The sequence below is a fragment of the Narcine bancroftii genome, chromosome 2 (assembly GCF_036971445.1).
Source record: "Narcine bancroftii isolate sNarBan1 chromosome 2, sNarBan1.hap1, whole genome shotgun sequence".
NCBI classification, from domain to species: domain Eukaryota; kingdom Metazoa; phylum Chordata; class Chondrichthyes; order Torpediniformes; family Narcinidae; genus Narcine; species Narcine bancroftii.
The window spans coordinates 286,539,731-286,560,757 of record NC_091470.1 but is presented as its reverse complement, the minus strand read 5'-3'; positions in this window follow the sequence as shown (position 1 = coordinate 286,560,757).

The window sequence follows — 21,027 nt, the reverse complement described above, 5'->3', positions numbered from 1 at the left end:
TCACCGAATTATAGGAAGGATATAAACAAAATAGAGAGAGTGCAGAGAAGGTTCATGAGAATGTTGACAGATGTCAGGGTTTGAGTTACAGAGAAAGGTTGAGCAGCCTGAGACTTTTTTCTCTTGAGCGTAGAAGATTGAGGGGGGATTTGATGGAGGTGTTCAAGATTTTAAAAGGGACAGAGAGAGTCAACGTGGATAGGCTTTTTCAATTAAGAGTGGGGGATATTCAAACCAGAGGCCATGGTTTGAGATTGCAGGGGGAAATTTATAAGAGGAACATGAGAGGAAATTTCTTCATGCAAAGGGTGGTTTAGATGTAGAATAAGCTTCCAGCAGAGGTGGTTGAAGCAAGGATGTTATTTACATTTAAGGAAAGACTGGATAATTACATGGAGGGGAGAGGATTGGAGGGGTATGGACCAGGTGCTGGTCAGTGGGACTAGGAGGGTGGGGATTTGTACCAGCATGAACTAGTAGGGCCAAACTAGCCTGTTCTGTGCTGTATATGGTTATATGGTTATAAGTTCCTGGGTAACATCTCCATACCAATAGCAAACATGGATTTCAGTTGTCCCCATGATGGTGCAGGAGGCTGACAGACCCTACCACTTGCCAAGGCAAGAGTCTGGCTATATACAACTCGTGTTCTTGGCAGAGACATCTCCTATGCCCTATGCACCGCTCATAGCTGCTGTTCAAACAGAAAGGGACGAATGTACTGCCAGGAGCTGAGAATGGTGTTTTTAACCACTGCCGGTGGGGGAAAAATGCCTGTAAATGCATGCCTCCGTATGGCTACCACGGCGGCAGTGGCAAACCTGAAAAGTTGTTGGGAAATGACAAAGCCAGTAGTGTCCTTGGCAGCTGGCACGAGGACTGGCCTCCTCTATCTCTACGTTGACACTCAAGAGTGCAAATTTCTTGTGGACACAGGCACTGAGCTCAGTTTACTCCCACTGACATACTTCAAAAAACACATAAGCAGCAGAAACTCATCCTTCAAGCTGCGAACAGAACTTCCATCCCTACCTTTGGTACGCAACAGGTCACAATTAAGATAGGCGAGGTGGTATTCCATTGTTCTGTCACACAGCCAATCTTGGGGGCAGATTTCCTCTGGGCCCACAACCTCCTAGTTGACGTTAAGCAAAAGAAGCTAGTCAACACCACTACTTTCCAAACGTACCCTCTAACAAGCAGCAAACAACGAGTTTCCCTACTCAGGTGCACGCTTTACGCACTGACACCTTTGCTGCCCTGCTCAACGAATTTCCTGGTGTGCTCTTTCCTAAATTCAATTCCTCAACAACAGCCCATGGTGTGGCCCATTACATTTACACCACAGGCTCGCTGATTTACGCCAGGGCTTGTCGTCTCCCACCAAATAAACGACAGTGGCCAAAGCAGAATTTACTACCATGGAGGAATTAGGTATCATTCAACGTTCCAACAGCCCTTGGGCATCACTGTTATACATGGTGCCCAAGAACACCGGTGGGTGGAGGCCCTGCGGCGACTACTGCAGGTTCAACAATATAACTACACCTGACAGATACCCTATTCCACACATCCAAGATTTTGCTGCCCACCTGCACAACTGCAGTGTCTTTTCCAAGGTTGACCACATCAAGGGATATCATCAAATCCCAGTCCATCCAGATGACATTCCCAAAACAGCAATTATTACTCCTTTTGGACTTTTTAAAATTCCTCAGGATGACATTTGGTTTAAAAATGCTGCTCAAATTTTCCAGCTGCTTATGGATACTGTCAGCAGGGATTTAGAATTCACATACATATACATAGATGGCATCCTCATCGCCAGTCAAGATGAGCAAGATCACCAATAGCACTTACACTGCCTGTTCCAAAGACTAGATGAATTTGGACTCACCGTCAACCCTAACAAATGTCAGTTTGGCAGAGTGACCATCGATTTCCTGGGGCACAAGATCACAGTAGAGGTGTATTTACCCACCGAAGTGGACGCCGTACGTGCTTTCCCGAAACCTACCACAGTTAAGGGAGTGCAGAAATTTTTGGGCATGGTGAATTTCTATCACCGTTTCATTCCAGTAGCTGCCAGCATTCTTGACCCGCTATTTCAATTCCTCACCACAAAGTACTAAGAAATTACTTGGACCCCAGAAGTGGAGTTTGCATTCACAGCTGCCAAAAAGGCTCTGGTCAACGCAGCAATGTTCGCGCATCCTAATCTCACCACCACCCTGGCATTCACCACAAGTGCCTCTGATATAGCAATGAGCACGGTTCTTGAACAGCTTGTCAACAGCCATTGGCAACCCCTGACTTTCTTTAGCCACCACCTACGGCCATTGGAAATTAAATACAGTGTGTTTGATCGAGAATTGTTGGCATTGTACTTCCGATACATTTTGGAGAGCCAGCATTTCACCACTTTCATGGACCATAAGCCACTCATTTTTGCCTTTAGCAAGATATCAGACCCATGGTTGGCCAGACAGTAACTCCACTTGTACATTTCAGAGTTCACTATGGATGAGTGTCATGTTTCAGGAAAAAATAATCTGTTTGCTGTTGCGCTGTCCAGACTGGCAGTGCATCATATCCAGGATGGTGTCGATATCTCTGACTTGGCGAGGGCACAGACCATAGACCCAGAGGTTCAGGTATACAGAACTGCCATCACAAAGCTGGACATACAACATGTGGCACCACAACTGGATGGGCAAAGTCTGCTTTGTGATATGTCTATTGGGTACCTCAGGCCAATAGTTCCCGTGTCTTGGAGACGGCACCTTTTTGATGAAGTTCACCACCTGTCCCATCCCTCCATCAGAGCAACGGCCAAGCTCATGGTGACCAAATATGTATGGCATGGACTTCAGAAAGAAGTACCCACTGCCGAACTTCCAAAATACAGTGGCACACCAAGGTGCCTCTCCAGTCTTTCCCAGCAGTGCGCCGACACTCTGAGCATGTACATGTAGTCCTGGTTGGACCATTGCCATTGTCTCAGAAAATGAGATACTTCCTCATGGTCATTCACGCAATGGCCAGAAGCAATCCCATTGCTGAGACATACACCAGAGTGTTCATTACCAACTGGATCTCAAGATTCAGAGTTCCCACACACATCACCTCAGACTGTGGAGCGCAATTCACCTCCACATTAGGGACTGCCCTTGTGCTCTTTTGTGGCACATAACTGCACCACACCACACCATCCGCAGTCCAATGGTCTTGTGGAATGTTTTCATCGGAAACCCAAGACCGCACTCAAAGCCTGACTCATCGGCCTCAATTGGGTAGAGAAGTTGTCATGGGTTCTGCTGGGAGAACGCATCACCCTGAAGGAAGACATGCCAGCATCGTTCACAGAAATGGTTTAAGGTTCAATTCTCTCGATTCCAGGCATCGTTCATTTCTCATTCGACTACTGACCTTCCGACCTGGACATGCTTCAGCAGATTCGACATGACGTCACAATAAGAAAGCTGATCCCAACCAACTGGCACAGACCCTCCAAACAGCATGTGCCTTCAGCCCTCCTCATCACTGCTTTTGTCTTCGTACATAGACAAATCCCAGGAACACCATTGCAAAGGCCATATGATGGCCCTTTCCACGTGATCAAAAGGGATGGGGTTGTGTACACTTTAGACATGGGGGGCATTCTCAACTGTTTACTAAAGACAGACTCTAACCAGTGTAGAGTGTGTCAAAAGAATCAAAGGCTTGTTGATCCAAATCAAGGTTTTTATTAACTAAAAGACTGGAGCGTATCACATGTAGGTCGACCAGTCCAGAATGACCTGGTCTGGCTAGGAGCAATCCTTTAAGACCTGCCAGTAGGTGTGGCTATGCTCTCAGCCAATCATAGTCATGTGTACATATACACATTGGTGATAGACTATCACAACCAGCACATGTAGACCCCTATTCACTGCCCCCAGCCCAGGAGACAAGGCCATCCACCTAAGGCGCACAAAGCCAGTTCAACTCCTTTGGGCAACAATTCTGGTGTAGCGGGCCGAGCAGCTGCTTAACAGTGGGCATGTGCAGCTGGCTGAATGGCCGCAAAACGCCGCAGGCCTAATCACTGCTTATTCAGCTGGCTGAAAGGCCGCGTAATTCAGTGGGCCAAATCGCAGGGCACTACGGAGTTAGGTATTTACCTACAAGATGGCCTGGGGCTCCCTTCGTGTTCACTTTAAGTCATGTGCCCTTCAAATGCATCGCAAGTACGTGATGTTGTCACTTTCAGTCCTGGGTGTCCAGGCCGGAAGTGAAATTAAAGAGGAGGCAAATTTGAATAAACAGTCTTTGCTGACTAACCACTGTATCGGGAGTAGTTGCAACAACAAAATACATCTTAAAGATGGCAGCCTGCTGATTTTATATCTACTCCAGAAGAAAGTAACAGTTTAATAAAAAATAAAATTCCTATTCGCCAGCTCAGGGAATATTTAGTTTAGAAGAAGTGCAATTAACTAAATACTTCAGACCCTGCTGCAATTAGATCAGCAGGAGGATGTTTCCAATAATTAATTTCAATCTACACCAGTCGATGCCAATACTTCTCCACGACCCATGGACTCATGAAATTTATATACATACATGCCACTAAAATTCCAATGTAAAAAAGGACAAACTTAATTTCTGCACCTCACCAGGATATCAAGTAGTCCTTTAATAGAATTTCCTACTCCAATTCATTGTCACCTCACTACATACACCCCATTTATTTCTCCATGCAAGTTACATGTCTTGTTTTTTGAAAATAAAAGCTACTGCATGCTATTTTTCACTACTCATTAAATGAAAATCAGGTGAACACAATTTTGCCAATTTTTTTTAAATTTATTTTCCATCGAAAACAGAATAAATCTATTTTGAAATAGAAGGGTTCTTCCAGACATTGAACCTCTTCCTCCAGAAAGAATTGAAATAGTTTTAAAATGTTAAAATTAATTTTAATTACTACACAGAGTAATAAAGAAAAAGGTTAGATTTTCAGGTGATCCCTGCTTTAGAGCCTTTCAGGCTATGGGAATTCATCCTTTCAGAATTCACAAATCATTATCCAATAAAATGATTGGAGTAGTGGTTAGTGCAATAACTTTACAATGCCAGCAATCAAGACCGGGGTTCGAATCCTGTGCTGTCTATAAGGAGGTTGTACTTCCTCCCCATGCTTACATGGGTTTCCCCCGGGGGGGGGGGGGGGGGAGGGGCCTCTGGTTTCCTCCCACCATTCAAAATGTATTAGGGATTGTAGGTTAATGGTGTAAATTGGGCAGCATGGACTTGTGGACTAAAATGGCCTGCTACCATGCTGTATTACTAAATTTAAAAAAAATTAAATTCACTCTGACAGAATATGGGGGGGGGGGGGGGGGGAAGGATGGAGATCAAAAAAAAAAATTTCAACTTGCATTTCTTAACACGTGCATAGATGACATGGCCTCATGTTATAGAAAATCATGGTGCAGGTCGTTTTCTAGCAGAATAATCTCCTATAATGCTGGTATCACCTATATTTAGGTTTTTATTTTCCCCTATGAAGGTTGCTGACCACATCTCAATCAACTTTTAGATGTGAGGTGCTCCAACTGCTAAGATGACAGTTACAAAGTGTAACAACCTACATCTGACTTCCAATGTGTTCTGTACTTTAAAAAAAGTGTTCTACCCACTGAATTTATGAAGATGAAATGCATGGAAACATTTTTTCTCTAAGGCCGTCATGGTCTCAAAACCTAGGGTATGGTTTTATAGAGCACAGAATTCTTTATCTTGCACCCAAAAAGCACTTGGAAAACACACCAAGACTGATTTTCTACCTTTGTTCGGATTATGCCTTCATGAGTTTGAACCACACAGCTTCTTCCATGCACTTGGCCATGTCCAGTTAAGTGTAGAGCTACCCCAATAAAAGTAGTCACAGAATGGCAGTTCACAACAGCAGAGCATTCCAATCCTGCCAATTCTGTCCATTTAGTCAACACACAATTCAATAACAAGTTAATGGAAGACATTTCCAACAATACTACCAAATGGCACTAATTCACCCAATGCTTAATATAGGAGCCAGAATTCACCTGATTGTTTATTATTGTTGATATTAGTCACGGGTGTGGATAGCGTCCCAGGGTCCAGAGGCTGCGTGGATTCTATTTCTGCTAATGTGAACGAGCTATTCACTTCAGTTGTTGGTGTATGCACGGGGGTTTCATAAGCTTGGAGAGTCTTTAGCCTGCATTGACTGTAATGGCAGGATAGAGACAGTGGATGAGTAGGGCTTCAGTATTTTCAGTTGACTATTAGTCACATTAGCAGGGCCGTTATCGTTACCAAGTTCATGGACGTTACCACATTACAATGATCATTACCACGTTACGAGTCCTTTTGTGCTCACGAATAAACAGTTTAAAAACACATCTGGGCTTCATTATGAATTTACTTGAATGCGTCACAGCAAAGAGCCCGCAGCCTCCAAGTAGCTTTTTTTAATGGATAGTAGTTGCTATAGTTAATTTTGGTCTCGACAAGACATCTTGGTTCCACCCTCATCATAGGCCAAGTCCAAACAGCTGAATATTAAAGGTGAGGTAATGACTGTTCTTGATATCAAGATGGCAATTGACTAAGCTTAACATTGTAACAGAACCGATCTACCAAAAATTACAAATAAAGAATACACTCACCCATTTCTTTCAACTTCCCATGAAGTACACTCTATATATTCACTGGACACAACATTGCATTCTTCAACTCCCCAAACACCACTCAGCCAAACTCCTCTGACCTTCTCATTGGCTCACTGCCACATGGAGGTGATCCTGACACTCTCACTCTCCTCCTCCTGCATCTGAGATCCATTACCCATATACTACCACTTAACACACCCATACATGTGTGGTATTACTCCCGCGCATCGCTTAGCTTACATCAGCAGAAGCACCACCACTTCTGACGAAGCTAAGTGCACGACCACAATAGCAGCACCCCCCCCCCCACCACCACGAGCCATGCAAGGAGGCGAGTGATTGAAAATGTCCCTCTACATAACTGTCTTGAAGGCTGACCATTCAACCCAGCCTATATGATAGTGCAAGACAGGAGATGCACAGTCTGATCGTAAAGGGTGTGACTGGTTCTCTTCTTCTGGATATCAACCATCGATATACACCTGCTTCAACCTGTCATTGGAAACCATGTCAGTTTTTCTCTTCCTGTCATTCACAGAAATCTACAGGTGGTGTAAGATCTGAAATGGACCATTGTAAAATGGGCTGAAGTGGTTTGCAAACAGCATCATGCAGAAGGAACACAAGTATACAGTTGTAAATCATTCGGCACATACACAGCAGGTGATGCCTGCCATGTAGGAGTAGGTTGGAGAAATCTCATGTTTTCCCAAAGACGATCAACATAACTAGCCAATCGTAGAGCACTGAGCTTTGGACTTGGATTCACAAAGTTGCCTGGCAAGGTACCATAGTGCCAAATACTAGCTCTGTCGCTGAACATCCAAAGATCTGCCTTAAAAGCAATATGCAAGCCAAGGAAAACCATGGGCAAAAATTCACTCCACGTCACTACCTGTTGCTAATGCTGACTTCAATTGTCGATGGAAACACTCAAAGAGGCCATTGACCTGCAAGTGATAAGCTGTAGTGTTAATATGGGTAGTGGCCAGATGATCAGTGAGAGTTCAGAACAATGCATACTTGAACTGAAACCCTCAATCCATTGTAATAGTGACTGGAACACCGAAAGATGGAATCCAACATCCACAAACGTCCTAGCGACAGTCTCTGCAGAAATGTCACTGTGTTTATATATGTGTGTGTGTGTGTGTGTGTATTATGTATATATATATGTGTGTGTGTATATATATATATATATATATATATATATATGTATATATATATATCTTTCTTTGGCTTGGCTTCGCGGACGAAGATTTATGGAGGGGGTAAAAAAGTCCACGTCAGCTGCAGGCTCGTTTGTGGCTGACCAGTCCGATGCGGGACAGGCAGACACGATTGCAGCGGTTGCAAGGGAAAATTGGTTGGTTGGGGTTGGGTGTTGGGTTTTTCCTCCTTTGCCTTTTGTCAGTGAGGTGGGCTCTGCGGTCTTCTTCAAAGGAGGCTGCTGCCCGCCAAACTGTGAGGCGCCAAGATGCACGGTTTGAGGCGTTATCAGCCCACTGGCGGTGGTCAATGTGGCAGGCACCAAGAGATTTCTTTAGGCAGTCCTTGTACCTTTTCTTTGGTGCACCTCTGTCACGGTGGCCAGTGGAGAGCTCACCATATAATACGATCTTGGGAAGGCGATGGTCCTCCATTCTGGAGACGTGACCCATCCAGCGCAGCTGGATCTTCAGCAGCGTGGACTCGATGCTGTCGACCTCTGCCATCTCGAGTACCTCGACGTTAGGGGTGTGAGCGCTCCAATGGATGTTGAGGATGGAGCGGAGACAACGCTGGTGGAAGCGTTCTAGGAGCCGTAGGTGGTGCCGGTAGAGGACCCATGATTCGGAGCCGAACAGGAGTGTGGGTATGACAACGTCTCTGTATACGCTTATCTTTGTGAGGTTTTTCAGTTGGTTGTTTTTCCAGACTCTTTTGTGTAGTCTTCCAAAGGCGCTATTTGCCTTGGCGAGTCTGTTGTCTATCTCATTGTCGATCCTTGCATCTGATGAAATGGTGCAGCCGAGATAGGTAAACTGGTTGACCGTTTTGAGTTTTGTGTGCCCGATGGAGATGTGGGGGGGCTGGTAGTCATGGTGGGGAGCTGGCTGATGGAGGACCTCAGTTTTCTTCAGGCTGACTTCCAGGCCAAACATTTTGGCAGTTTCCGCAAAGCAGGACGTCAAGCGCTGAAGAGCTGGCTCTGAATGGGCAACTAAAGCGGCATCATCTGCAAAGAGTAGTTCACGGACAAGTTTCTCTTGTGTCTTGGTGTGAGCTTGCAGGCGCCTCAGATTGAAGAGACTGCCATCCGTGCGGTACCGGATGTAAACAGCGTCTTCATTGTTGGGGTCTTTCATGGCTTGGTTCAGCATCATGCTGAAGAAGATTGAAAAGAGGGTTGGTGCGAGAACACAGCCTTGCTTCACGCCATTGTTAATGGAGAAGGGTTCAGAGAGCTCATTGCTGTATCTGACCCGACCTTGTTGGTTTTCGTGCAGTTGGATAATCATGTTGAGGAACTTTGGGGGACATCCGATGCGCTCTAGTATTTGCCAAAGCCCTTTCCTGCTCACGGTGTCACGTTGCTCTCCATTGCAGGCAAAATCTTCGCTAGGATTCTACTAAATAGAATAATACCTAGTGTCGCTGAGAATATTCTCCCAGAATCACAGTGCGGCTTTCGCGCTAACAGAGGAACCACTGACATGGTCTTTGCCCTCAGACAGCTCCAAGAAAAGTGTAGAGAACAAAACAAAGGACTCTACATCACCATATATATATATATATATATTTATATATATGTGTGTATATATATATATATATATATATTTATATATATATATGTGTGTGTATATATATATATATATATTTATATATATATATGTGTGTATATATATTTATATATATATGTGTATATATATATATATGTATTATGTATATGTGTATAACATATAAATGTATTATGTATATATGTGTGTAATATATATATCTTTCTTTGGCTTGGCTTCATATATGTATTGTGTGTGTGTGTGTGTGTGTGTGTGTGTGTGTGTGTGTGTGTGTGTGTGTGTGTTTGTGTACAGATACGCTCACACACCCCACCCACCACAGGGGGAGGAAACCAAAAAAAATGTCTTAAATAATTCTTAGGAGCCCAAAGGACCCCAAAACCCTGCAGCAATAGACATTCACCAAGTAATTACTTAAATAAAAATTGTTTTTAATTATTTTTAAAACATGAAAACAGAATCAAACTTTAACTTATCTCTATTAACTTCACTAACCTTAACTAATTCTAAGCACACGTGTATATAATGTGTGTGTAAATGTAACAAAAGTTCTTTGGTTCACAGTTCAATCTCACTTCTATTCTTCCAAGTTCACTGGATGCAGGCAATTCTTATACTATGCCAGAATTTAACAGGTATAAAGTTCACCAGGCTTCAGTGCTCGAAAGGCAAATATTTACCACTCAGGAAGATTCTTTGGAAGTTTGCAGAGAGAAATTTGTTGTCCCAGGATTTCCACAACTGAGGTACCAACATTAGTCACATCAATGTCTTGCTGATGAAAATTGCCCCATCAGGGTTCTCTTGATAATAACCTCTTTCTTTTCTGTTCCACTTATTCCAAGAGAAACATCAGACCTAGATAGCACTTCCAGCCATCCGCCACTCTGGAGCTTTTTGTTTCAGCTGTTACTGTTCAGTCTGTGTGTCTCCCGCTGTCTCCCTCCGTCTCCCGCTGTCTCCCTCCGTCTCCCGCTGTCTCCCTCCGTCTCCCGCTGTCTCCCTCCGTCTCCCGCTGTCTCCCTCCGTCTCCCGCTGTCTCCCTCCGTCTCCCGCTGTCTCCCTCCGTCTCCCGCCGTCTCCCTCCGTCTCCCGCCGTCTCCCTCCGTCTCCCGCCGTCTCCCTCCGTCTCCCGCCGTCTCCCTCCGTCTCCCGCCGTCTCCCTCCGTCTCCCGCCGTCTCCCTCCGTCTCCCGCCGTCTCCCTCCGTCTCCCTCCGTCTCCCTCCGTCTCCCTCCGTCTCCCTCCGTCTCCCTCCGTCTCCCTCCGTCTCCCTCCGTCTCCCGCTGTCTCCCTCCGTCTCCCGCTGTCTCCCTCCGTCTCCCGCTGTCTCCCTCCGTCTCCCGCTGTCTCCCTCCGTCTCCCGCTGTCTCCCTCCGTCTCCCGCTGTCTCCCTCCGTCTCCCGCTGTCTCCCTCCGTCTCCCGCTGTCTCCCTCCGTCTCCCTCCGTCTCCCGCCGTCTCCCTCCGTCTCCCGCCGTCTCCCTCCGTCTCCCGCCGTCTCCCGCCGTCTCCCTCCGTCTCCCGCCGTCTCCCTCCGTCTCCCGCCGTCTCCCTCCGTCTCCCGCCGTCTCCCTCCGTCTCCCGCCGTCTCCCTCCGTCTCCCGCCGTCTCCCTCCGTCTCCCGCCGTCTCCCTCCGTCTCCCTCCGTCTCCCGCCGTCTCCCTCCGTCTCCCGCCGTCTCCCTCCGTCTCCCGCCGTCTCCCTCCGTCTCCCGCCGTCTCCCTCCGTCTCCCGCCGTCTCCCTCCGTCTCCCGCCGTCTCCCTCCGTCTCCCGCCGTCTCCCTCCGTCTCCCGCCGTCTCCCTCCGTCTCCCGCCGTCTCCCTCCGTCTCCCGCCGTCTCCCTCCGTCTCCCGCCGTCTCCCTCCGTCTCCCGCCGTCTCCCTCCGTCTCCCGCCGTCTCCCTCCGTCTCCCGCCGTCTCCCTCCGTCTCCCGCCGTCTCCCTCCGTCTCCCGCCGTCTCCCTCCGTCTCCCGCCGTCTCCCTCCGTCTCCCGCCGTCTCCCTCCGTCTCCCGCCGTCTCCCTCCGTCTCCCGCCGTCTCCCGCCGTCTCCCGCCGTCTCCCTCCGTCTCCCGCCGTCTCCCTCCGTCTCCCGCCGTCTCCCTCCGTCTCCCGCCGTCTCCCTCCGTCTCCCGCCGTCTCCCTCCGTCTCCCGCCGTCTCCCTCCGTCTCCCGCCGTCTCCCTCCGTCTCCCGCCGTCTCTCTCCGTCTCCCGCCGTCTCTCTCCGTCTCCCGCCGTCTCTCTCCGTCTCCCGCCGTCTCTCTCCGTCTCCCGCCGTCTCTCTCCGTCTCCCGCCGTCTCTCTCCGTCTCCCGCCGTCTCTCTCCGTCTCCCGCCGTCTCTCTCCGTCTCCCGCCGTCTCTCTCCGTCTCCCGCCGTCTCTCTCCGTCTCCCGCCGTCTCTCTCCGTCTCCCGCCGTCTCTCTCCGTCTCCCGCCGTCTCTCTCCGTCTCCCGCCGTCTCTCTCCGTCTCCCGCCGTCTCTCTCCGTCTCCCGCCGTCTCTCTCCGTCTCCCGCCGTCTCTCTCCGTCTCCCGCCGTCTCTCTCCGTCTCCCGCCGTCTCTCTCCGTCTCCCGCCGTCTCTCTCCGTCTCCCGCCGTCTCTCTCCGTCTCCCGCCGTCTCTCTCCGTCTCCCGCCGTCTCTCTCCGTCTCCCGCTGTCTCTCTCCGTCTCCCGCTGTCTCTCTCCGTCTCCCGCTGTCTCTCTCCGTCTCCCGCTGTCTCTCTCCGTCTCCCGCTCTCTCCGTCTCCCGCTCTCTCCGTCTCCCGCTCTCTCCGTCTCCCGCTCTCTCCGTCTCCCGCTCTCTCCGTCTCCCGCTCTCTCCGTCTCCCGCTCTCTCCGTCTCCCGCTCTCTCCGTCTCCCGCTCTCTCCGTCTCCCGCTCTCTCCGTCTCCCGCTCTCTCCGTCTCCCGCTGTCTCTCTCCCGCTGTCTCTCTCCCGCTGTCTCTCTCCCGCTGTCTCTCTCCCGCTGTCTCTCTCCCGCTGTCTCTCTCCCGCTGTCTCTCTCCCGCTGTCTCTGTCTCTGTCTGTCTCTCTGTGTCTCTCTGTCTCTGTGTCTCTCTTCCAACTGCTAGAAAGCCCATGTGACTCTCTCACTTGCAAACAACCCCCCCCCCCCACCTTCTCCAGCAAACAATATGAGGTAGTCTTTTGCTCCCATCTGTTGTCTTAGGTAAGCAAAACTTCTCATTGACCTTTGAGTGAGCACTTTGCAGAAAGGTTAGAAGCCTTGTAAATATGTTCAACACATCTGACCTGTCTCCAGTCGATTCATTTGATTTCATCATTTCAATTAGCACCTACTTGTGAAATGTGCACATCATCCTCCATAGTTTCTGTTAAGTTCACTGAATATGAATTCTTCAGTATTTCAAATAAGATCTGTTTTAAAATGTGTGTATGTATGTAACCTACTGTAATTTTATCAATTATATCCCAAGTATATATTCCATTACAGTACACCCTATTAATAATTAGACAGAATGAAGATGCTATCAAAGGATAAAAGTAGTTTTGAATCTGGATGAGCAAAACATGAGTAAAAAGACCAACTATATACAAATCAATCTGGAGATTTCATTTTATTTAAATAGTAAGGGTAGAAACTTTGGCAGAAGAGTGCACTGCAGAACCAATCGGAAACTATGGCCTATTGAAATCTACAATTTATTTATTTTAGAAAAAGCAAATGCTAATGATCAGCACGTTTTCAAGAAACACAAAATCCAAGATTTAAGCAAGTCTTTATAAATCTGCAGGAAAAGTAATTAAGCCCTTAATCTACAGCTCTACGTCATTGAAGTGGCCATAAAATTCAATAGAATGGTTGGAGGACAGGGATTATTGTTGTTTGAGAAGAGTGGTTGAAAGGAAGCTTGGTATGAGACATGCAAGGACTTACAAATTACTTGTAAGAGATTAATATCATATATTTTGTAAATTATGGAGCCCATATTTACAAAGTGTGGATATGAATATTTAAATGTAACTCTGACATTCTCTTTCTCCTAAAGTAGGTCTTCGTATACTATAAGAAGTTTAACAAAATGGGTTGCTTCTGTTGAAGGTCTCTGGTCCTATATCTTTTCTCTTCTCTTTTTTTTTAATCATGGGGGGGGGTCCTCAATACATTACGATATAATTGAAACGTTTTGTGGTTTTAAAATTTATAAATAAAATTCCGAAATACCACTCGAAAAATGAATTTTTCCAATGGATTGAATTATAAATCAGTATCAATTAATTAGTGGCTCCACAGTATTTTACATATTGTGTATTCTCTGTTGATGGCACTTTCCAATCTCTCGTATTTCCCAATTTCAAAACAGGTAATCTTCACAGAAAAGTAAACGATGATATTCTGAATTACTATCTTATCATTCCAATAAACCTAACTTCATATTTTCAGTTACAAGTAGCTTTAATTTGTTGATATAAACATTTTGCATAACTTCGCATTGCGATTTTCATAACTTGAGTAAATAAAGCATTAGGCTACATTTAAAGGCATAAAATGATAAATATAAAAGAAATAAACAAAATAAGATGAAATGAAGATGAAATAAGATAAGGCAAATTCAAAGAATTCGAGAGCTTACACCTCCTCCAAGGTTCTCCAGAGACTGAACGCAAGCTCCCCGTACGCCCAGATATTATGACATATGACGTTATAGTAACGATGGTAACACTACAAATAACAATCTTTCTTAAAGGGATAGTCACAAAATTAACAAAAATCAAAAACACAAGGTTTTTAACCATTACATTCTCCTTTCAACTGAGCATCACTGAAAGTTGAACTGTAAAAGCTGCACAGCACATCAGAGTTTCTTGCTCCAAGTCTGTACTTGGTATTGAGCAATTCAGAACTAATCAAATTCATTAACACTGTTCTCATTTGAATTCTACCTTTAATATAGCAAATCTTAATTACTCGTAATGACATAAAAGTAACCATTCATCTTATCCAAGGTGATTTCTTGCAGAGTAATGCAGTGAGTTTATTCCCCTCCAAGCATTGAGAAACTGGAAGGACTCAGCAGGCAAAGCAGCAACCATGGAGAAAAATAGGTACTGAACCTTTTGGGTTGGGACCCTTTTTTCTGAGGCTGGGATGGGAAGGGGAGATATCTAGTATAAAATAGGAGATGGGGATAAATGCTGTTTGAGCTGGAATTGCTGTGGATGAGTATTACGTGTGGAGACTTTGACTTGAGAAGCTTCAGCAACAAGGCTTAGCATTGGCAAGATAAGTTAATGAGGTCTGGCAGAGTGACTATAGGAATTTAGGTAGAATGTTACAAAACAAAACCCTTAAATGGTTGTAATCTCTGGATTATTACCAGTTTCAAATGCTAGCGAGGGTGGAATAAGTATAGGGAATATGGATGTGTTGCTGAGGAGATGGTGCAGGTGGAAGATATTCAGATTCTCTTCTGGGGCTGAGGTGACACCATCAAGAAGGAAAGGTTGCACTGATGGGATCCAATTCTTGATTGGGAGATTTACTCATGCTACTAATCTGGCAAGGTGGGATAGGAACCAAAGCAGTTACAGAGTCGGCATCAGAAAAGATATAACTGCAGAGGGAAGGGGGCACAAACTGCCGTTCCATATTATGACAATTACAGAAACACGGCTGAGATAGGGGCAGGACTAGCAGTTTAATGGTACCAGGCTAAAAATGAACAGAGAGGTGGAGCAGAGAAAGATGTGGGTGGGGGCGGGGATGGGAGTGGGAGGAGATGTCTGCAATAGAGCCAAGAGTTTGGATGGGTTGGAATTTGTTATGTGTGTTCAGGAAAGTTTTCTCAAACAATATGTGCTACTAGAGAACGGGTAATATTCAACTTCTTTTTGGGAAATGGGGCAAGCAAGTGACAAAAGTGTCAGTGCGGTAGGATTTTGGGACCAGTGATCATAATTCTATTAATTTTAAAAAAGGCATTTGAGACTGGAAACAGGGAGGCTCTCTGGATCATCCTGAGGTGTTACGGCTGCCCAAGGAAATTTGAAAAAATGGTTCACTGCTCCATGACAAAATGATAGCACAGGTCCTCTGCAGTGGTGATATACAAGCTATATTTGTCATTTCTAATGAGATGAAGCAGGGTTGTGTACTAGTCCCAGTCTTGTTCAATCTATTTTTCACTTGCATGTTGTCATGTGCTATCTAAGGTCTTGAGGAGGAGTGTACATCAGGTAACAAATAGGTGGCTCTCTCTTTGACCTTCACAACTTGAATGCACAGGTGAAATGCCTCTACACAATCATTCAAGAAACACTTTTTGCTAATGACTCTGCACTCTTGGTGCACAAAGATAGTGATCTACAGTTAATGCTGAACAGATTCTCAGATGCTGCCACACTCTTTGGCCTGACCATCAACCTGAACAAAACTGAAGTACTCCATCAGTCCATGGAGTACCATCCTCCACCAACACAATCGAACCTAAAATCACTGTTGATGACACCCAGCTGACAAAGGTAATCAGCTTCAAATATTTGGGGAGCATCATCTCGAGTGATAGGTCTTTGAAAAAAGAAATGGACTCCAGGATCAGTGAGGCCAACCTGGCTATGGGGTGGTTGCGTACCAGAGTGCTCAATCAACACAACATCCGTATCTCCACAAAGCTGAAAGTCTACAGAGCTATAGTCATCCCTTCTCTCCTACGTGGATGTGAGACCTGAGCTCTGTACCAACATCTCATCAAACCACTGGAACAATTTAACATGCATGCTTTCTGTTCTATCCTTGGCAAGACTATACCTCCAACATGGAGGTCTTAGGTCATGCAAAGTCCACCAGCATTGAGTCCCTGATCATCAGAGCCAAAAGTGGGTGGGACACTTCATCAGAATGGACAACCACCGTAAACCTCATCAGCTGGTCTATAGTGAACGCAAGACCAGAAGGAGATCTCAAGGTCGTCCATGCAAGCACTATAAAGATGCTGTGAAAAAAACCCTATGCTATGGTGACATGCAGCCAGGAGAAAAATGAGCTGCGGCTGCTGACAGATCTTGTTGGTGAGCCCTGTGCTATGAAGCCTACTCCAGTTTTGAAGACAGGCGTTGCCAAAAACTGATGGAAAACTGTGAATGGCATCACAAAACTGCAGCCACAGTTATTACAAAAATGGACTTCCAGTGCTCCATGTGCTAGACTCTGTGCTTCCAGACTGGGACTGCAAAGTCACCTTCATGTCCACAGATGAACTGCATAACAATGCAGCTGAAGGACTACCAAATATATTTTATGAACAAGGATGTTAAAGTCTTCAATTAGGGCAAGGTCATTTTTGATGGTTTTTAGACAGGAACATGCAGGCATTGATTTGGATAAGTTTGGAAGTAAAAGGGATGTCTGGCAAGTGAGAACCTTATAAAATGAGATAGCAAGAGTTCCAGGACAACATGCTCATATTAGAGTGAAGGGCAAGGATCTCATGAGTAGGAAATCTAAAACGACAAGAGATATGGAAGCTCTGGCCAAGGAAACAAAAGGACAGGCAGCTGGAATTGGATGAATCCCAAATGGGATGAGGAAAACACTCAAGAAGGAAATCTGAAGGGCAAAAGGGGGACCTAAGATAGCTTTGACAGATAAAGCAAGAAAGCATCCTAGGAAATTCTGAACGTTGTTGGCAGAAGGATAACCAGGGAAAGAATAGAGGTCAGGATTAACATGGTCACCTATGCATGGAGCCACAGGAGAGGTAGGGAGATCCTAAACATTGAAGCTTATTTGTCACAAAATACCTCGTACAGTAAGACAAGTTCTTCAGTGAGCAGGCTAATCTAACATTCAGCTGTGTAAAGAGCACAATAACATAATACAGGGTTACAATGGAAAGAGCAATAAAACCAAGCAGGGGCAGCATGGAGGTCATTCAAGAGTCCGATATCTGCAAGGAAAATTTTTTTATTATGCCAGTTGGTACATGCTTTTCACCCTTAAACTTCTCCCAATGGAAGGAGGGAGAAGAGAATGTGTCCAGGTTATGATGGGTTCTTCATCATGTTGGCTGCCTTTCCTAAGCAGCTGAAGATATAGATGGAGTCCATGCAGGGAAGAGAAGCTGCATTTACTACCTCCTGTAACTTCTTTTTATCTTGAGCAGAGCAACTCCTACACCATGCTGTTATGCAGCAGTTCTCAACCTTTTTCTTTCTGCTCACATACCACTAAGTATTCCCTATGCCATAGGTGCTCTGTGATTAGTAAGGGATTGCTTAAGGTGGTATGTGGGTGGAAAGAAAAAGTTTGAAACCCACTCTTTTTATCGTACCTAATTGACTCGTTATGTGCATGATTTCATAACTCCAAAGGAAATGGGCCAATGACGATTTTTCTTAAGCAAAATATTTCAGTAACAATTGATTCTCAAACTTCCCGTCCCACTCACATCCCACTTGAAGCAATTCCCTTACTAATCAAAGAGTAATGATGGCATAGGCATTACTTCAAGTGGAATGTGAGTGGAAAGAAAAAGGTTGAGAAACACTGCTGTAATGCATCCAGCAAGCATGCTTTCGATGGTGTACCTGTACAGATTGTTGAGGGACAAGAGGGACCGGCTGAACATCTTTTGTCTTTTGAGAAAGCAGAGGTGCTGATATACCTTTTTGACCATTGCATCAATGCGTTAGTCTTAGGTCAGGTCATTGGAGATGTCTATTCCAAAGAACTTGAAGAATAAAGTGAAAAAAAATGAGAAAACTGGCTGACAAAGGAAGTCTAGCCAAAGCAAATACTAAAGAAAAGGGCATGCAAACTCTATGACCTAAGCTTCAGTACCCCACTGTGCAATTAAGATCCTGGATTTCCTCACCTCCAGACCCAAATCAGTTGGAGTGGCAAGAACATCTTCACAATCTTCATCACCAGATCAATACAGGATCACATACTTAGTCCCTTGCTCCATTCATTTTACACCCATGATTCAGTGACATACCACAGTAGTGGCTCTATAAAAATAGATGATGAGTTGGCATACAAGAGGGAGAAATCGTGGCTGAATGGTGTATGAACAACAACCTCGCCCTCAATGTCGCCAACACCAAGAAGCTGATCGTGGATTTTAGGAAAGGAAAATCAGACACATGATCCAGTGATCATTGGGGATTAGAAGTGGAGAGGGTGAGCAATTTTTAATTCTTGGGAGGACTTTTCCAGGACCCATCAGATTAATGCCATTGTGATGAAAGCATGACAGCCTCTCAAATTCCTCGAGTTTGCAGAGATTTGGTATGTCATCAAAATCCTTGGCAAACTTGTACAGATGTGCCTTGAAAAGTGTGCTGACCAGCTGGATCATGGCCTGGAAAGAGGGCACCAATACCTCTGAGCAGAAAGCATGCAAAAGGTAGTGGAGACAGTCTAGTTCATCACAGGCAAAGATCTCCCCGCCATCAAGGAACACCGCCATTGGAGAGCAGCAGCAATCATCAAGAATATACATCCAGGACATGTTTTGTTCTCGTCACAGGAAAGAGTTAAAAGGTTGACAAGCTTATGTCAGTTGGTTGAGTTCTGTGAAAGCAAATTTAAGACTGTCGCATCATATTTCCCATCACTGTTCACTTACTTTGGCAACTGTTCCACTTGGTACATTTCCTTTTGCCCGTGTGATCTCTTGTTGCTGTCTGGTAATTACTTGTTTTTGTGTCTCAATAAAGTCTGAAATCCTGGCTCGGGGTGGAATCCTTGCAAGGGTGAGGGGGGGGGGGGGGGAAGAGGAGGAGGAGGTAACCCCCTACTTTTAAATATAGGCCAAAGTGCAATTGTTGCCCCATGTCACCAATATTCAGAAACTTTTTCCAGGAGTCAGCCGTCCTCGTCGCCCCTTCATCATCGTTGACCGCGTCCAACTGCAGCATTTAGCATCTTCATTGATGGGAAAAGACCAATGAGCGGAAAGTGGGGGGAATGGAGCTGCACAGGCCTAGTGCTGTCCGCGAGCCCAGACATTACTCCATCTCCATCGCGAGTGCCTTAACAGCCATTGTTCCCCAGCAATCTCCAAGCAACGGTCGTCGGGACTTCCAGCCGGGGGAGGGAACAGAGGGCTTTAAAAAAAAAATTAAACCACCGCAGCACAGTTTCACCCATCCAATATAAAAAAAATACTAAGGAGATCTTTTCCCTCTGGCACTCACCAACTCCAAAACAGATTTCTTATAAATGGTTTATTCAACAAGATTGTTCAAGTAATCTAATTAAAAGTGGTGCAGCATTTGATTGATATGGGCGAACATCAGTACTTACACAATTCTGCTTTTTCTCAGTGGTTCCGCCCCACACATCTTACAGAAAAGGGTCTCTACGTCTCGTGTGAATGTCTTTCTGCCACAAACTTCAATTAAAACTGAACAAAATAACTAGAGCAAAAGAATATTGTTTTATTTCGACATTCAGATATAAAAAATTAATTTAGATCAGGGAAGTTGAAGACTGCAGGTAATATTTGAATGGTTGCAATGCTGAAGGAGGTTATTATAATTGAGAAAATTTTCACAAGATGTAACAGCAGAAGTAGGCCAGTCTGCCCGCCAGGTCTTCTCCGCCATTTAATCTTTCTCACTCAGCCCCACTCCCCATAACCCTTGATGGCCTGACTAATCAAGGCCTTGATGGCCTGTCAGTTTCTGTCTTAAAGGAGCTCGCTTCCCCAACCACCTGGGCAATAAGTTCCACAGACTCATGACCTACTGGCTAAAGAAATTCCTCTGCATTTCTTATTTAATTTGACACCCTTTTATCCTGAAATTAAGGCCTCTTGTTCAAGACTCCCCTATCATGGGAAACAACTTTGTCACATCCACTCTGTCCAGGCCTTTTAGCATTCAAAATGTCTCTATGAGGTCCCCTCTCATCCTTCTGTACTCCAAGTATAGTCCAAGAGCAGACAGAGGCTCCTCATATGCTAACCCTTTAATTCCAGGTATTAGTATAGTAAATCTTCTTTGAACCCTCTCCAACATCCTTTCTTAAATAAGGCACCCAAAATTGTACACAGGAATCCAAGTGTGGTCTCACCATCACCACATCCCTATTCTTGTATGCTATTCCTCTAGAAATGAATATCAACATTGCATTTGCTTTCTTCATTGTAGACTCAATCTGGAGATTAACCTTTAGGGTATCCTGCTCGAGGACTCCCAAGTCCCATTGCACCTCCAAATTTTGAATTTGCTCCCTATCTAAATAATTTTGTCCATTTCTTGTACCAAAGTGCATGACTCAACATATTTCATCTGCTATCTCTTTCCCCATTTTCCTAATCTATCCAAACCTCTCTGCAGCCTTTCCATGTCCTCAGCACCACCAGCTCAACCACCTATTTGGGTGTCATCCTCAAATTCAGCTACAAAGATTCCATTATCCAAATCATTTATATACAACATAAAAATAAGTGGTGGCAACACTGACCCCTGTAGATCACTACCAGTAAGAAGCAACCAACCAGAATAGGATTCTCTTATTCCCAATGTTTCCTGCCAATTAACCAATGCTCTAACCTTCCTGTGATTCCATGAGCTCTC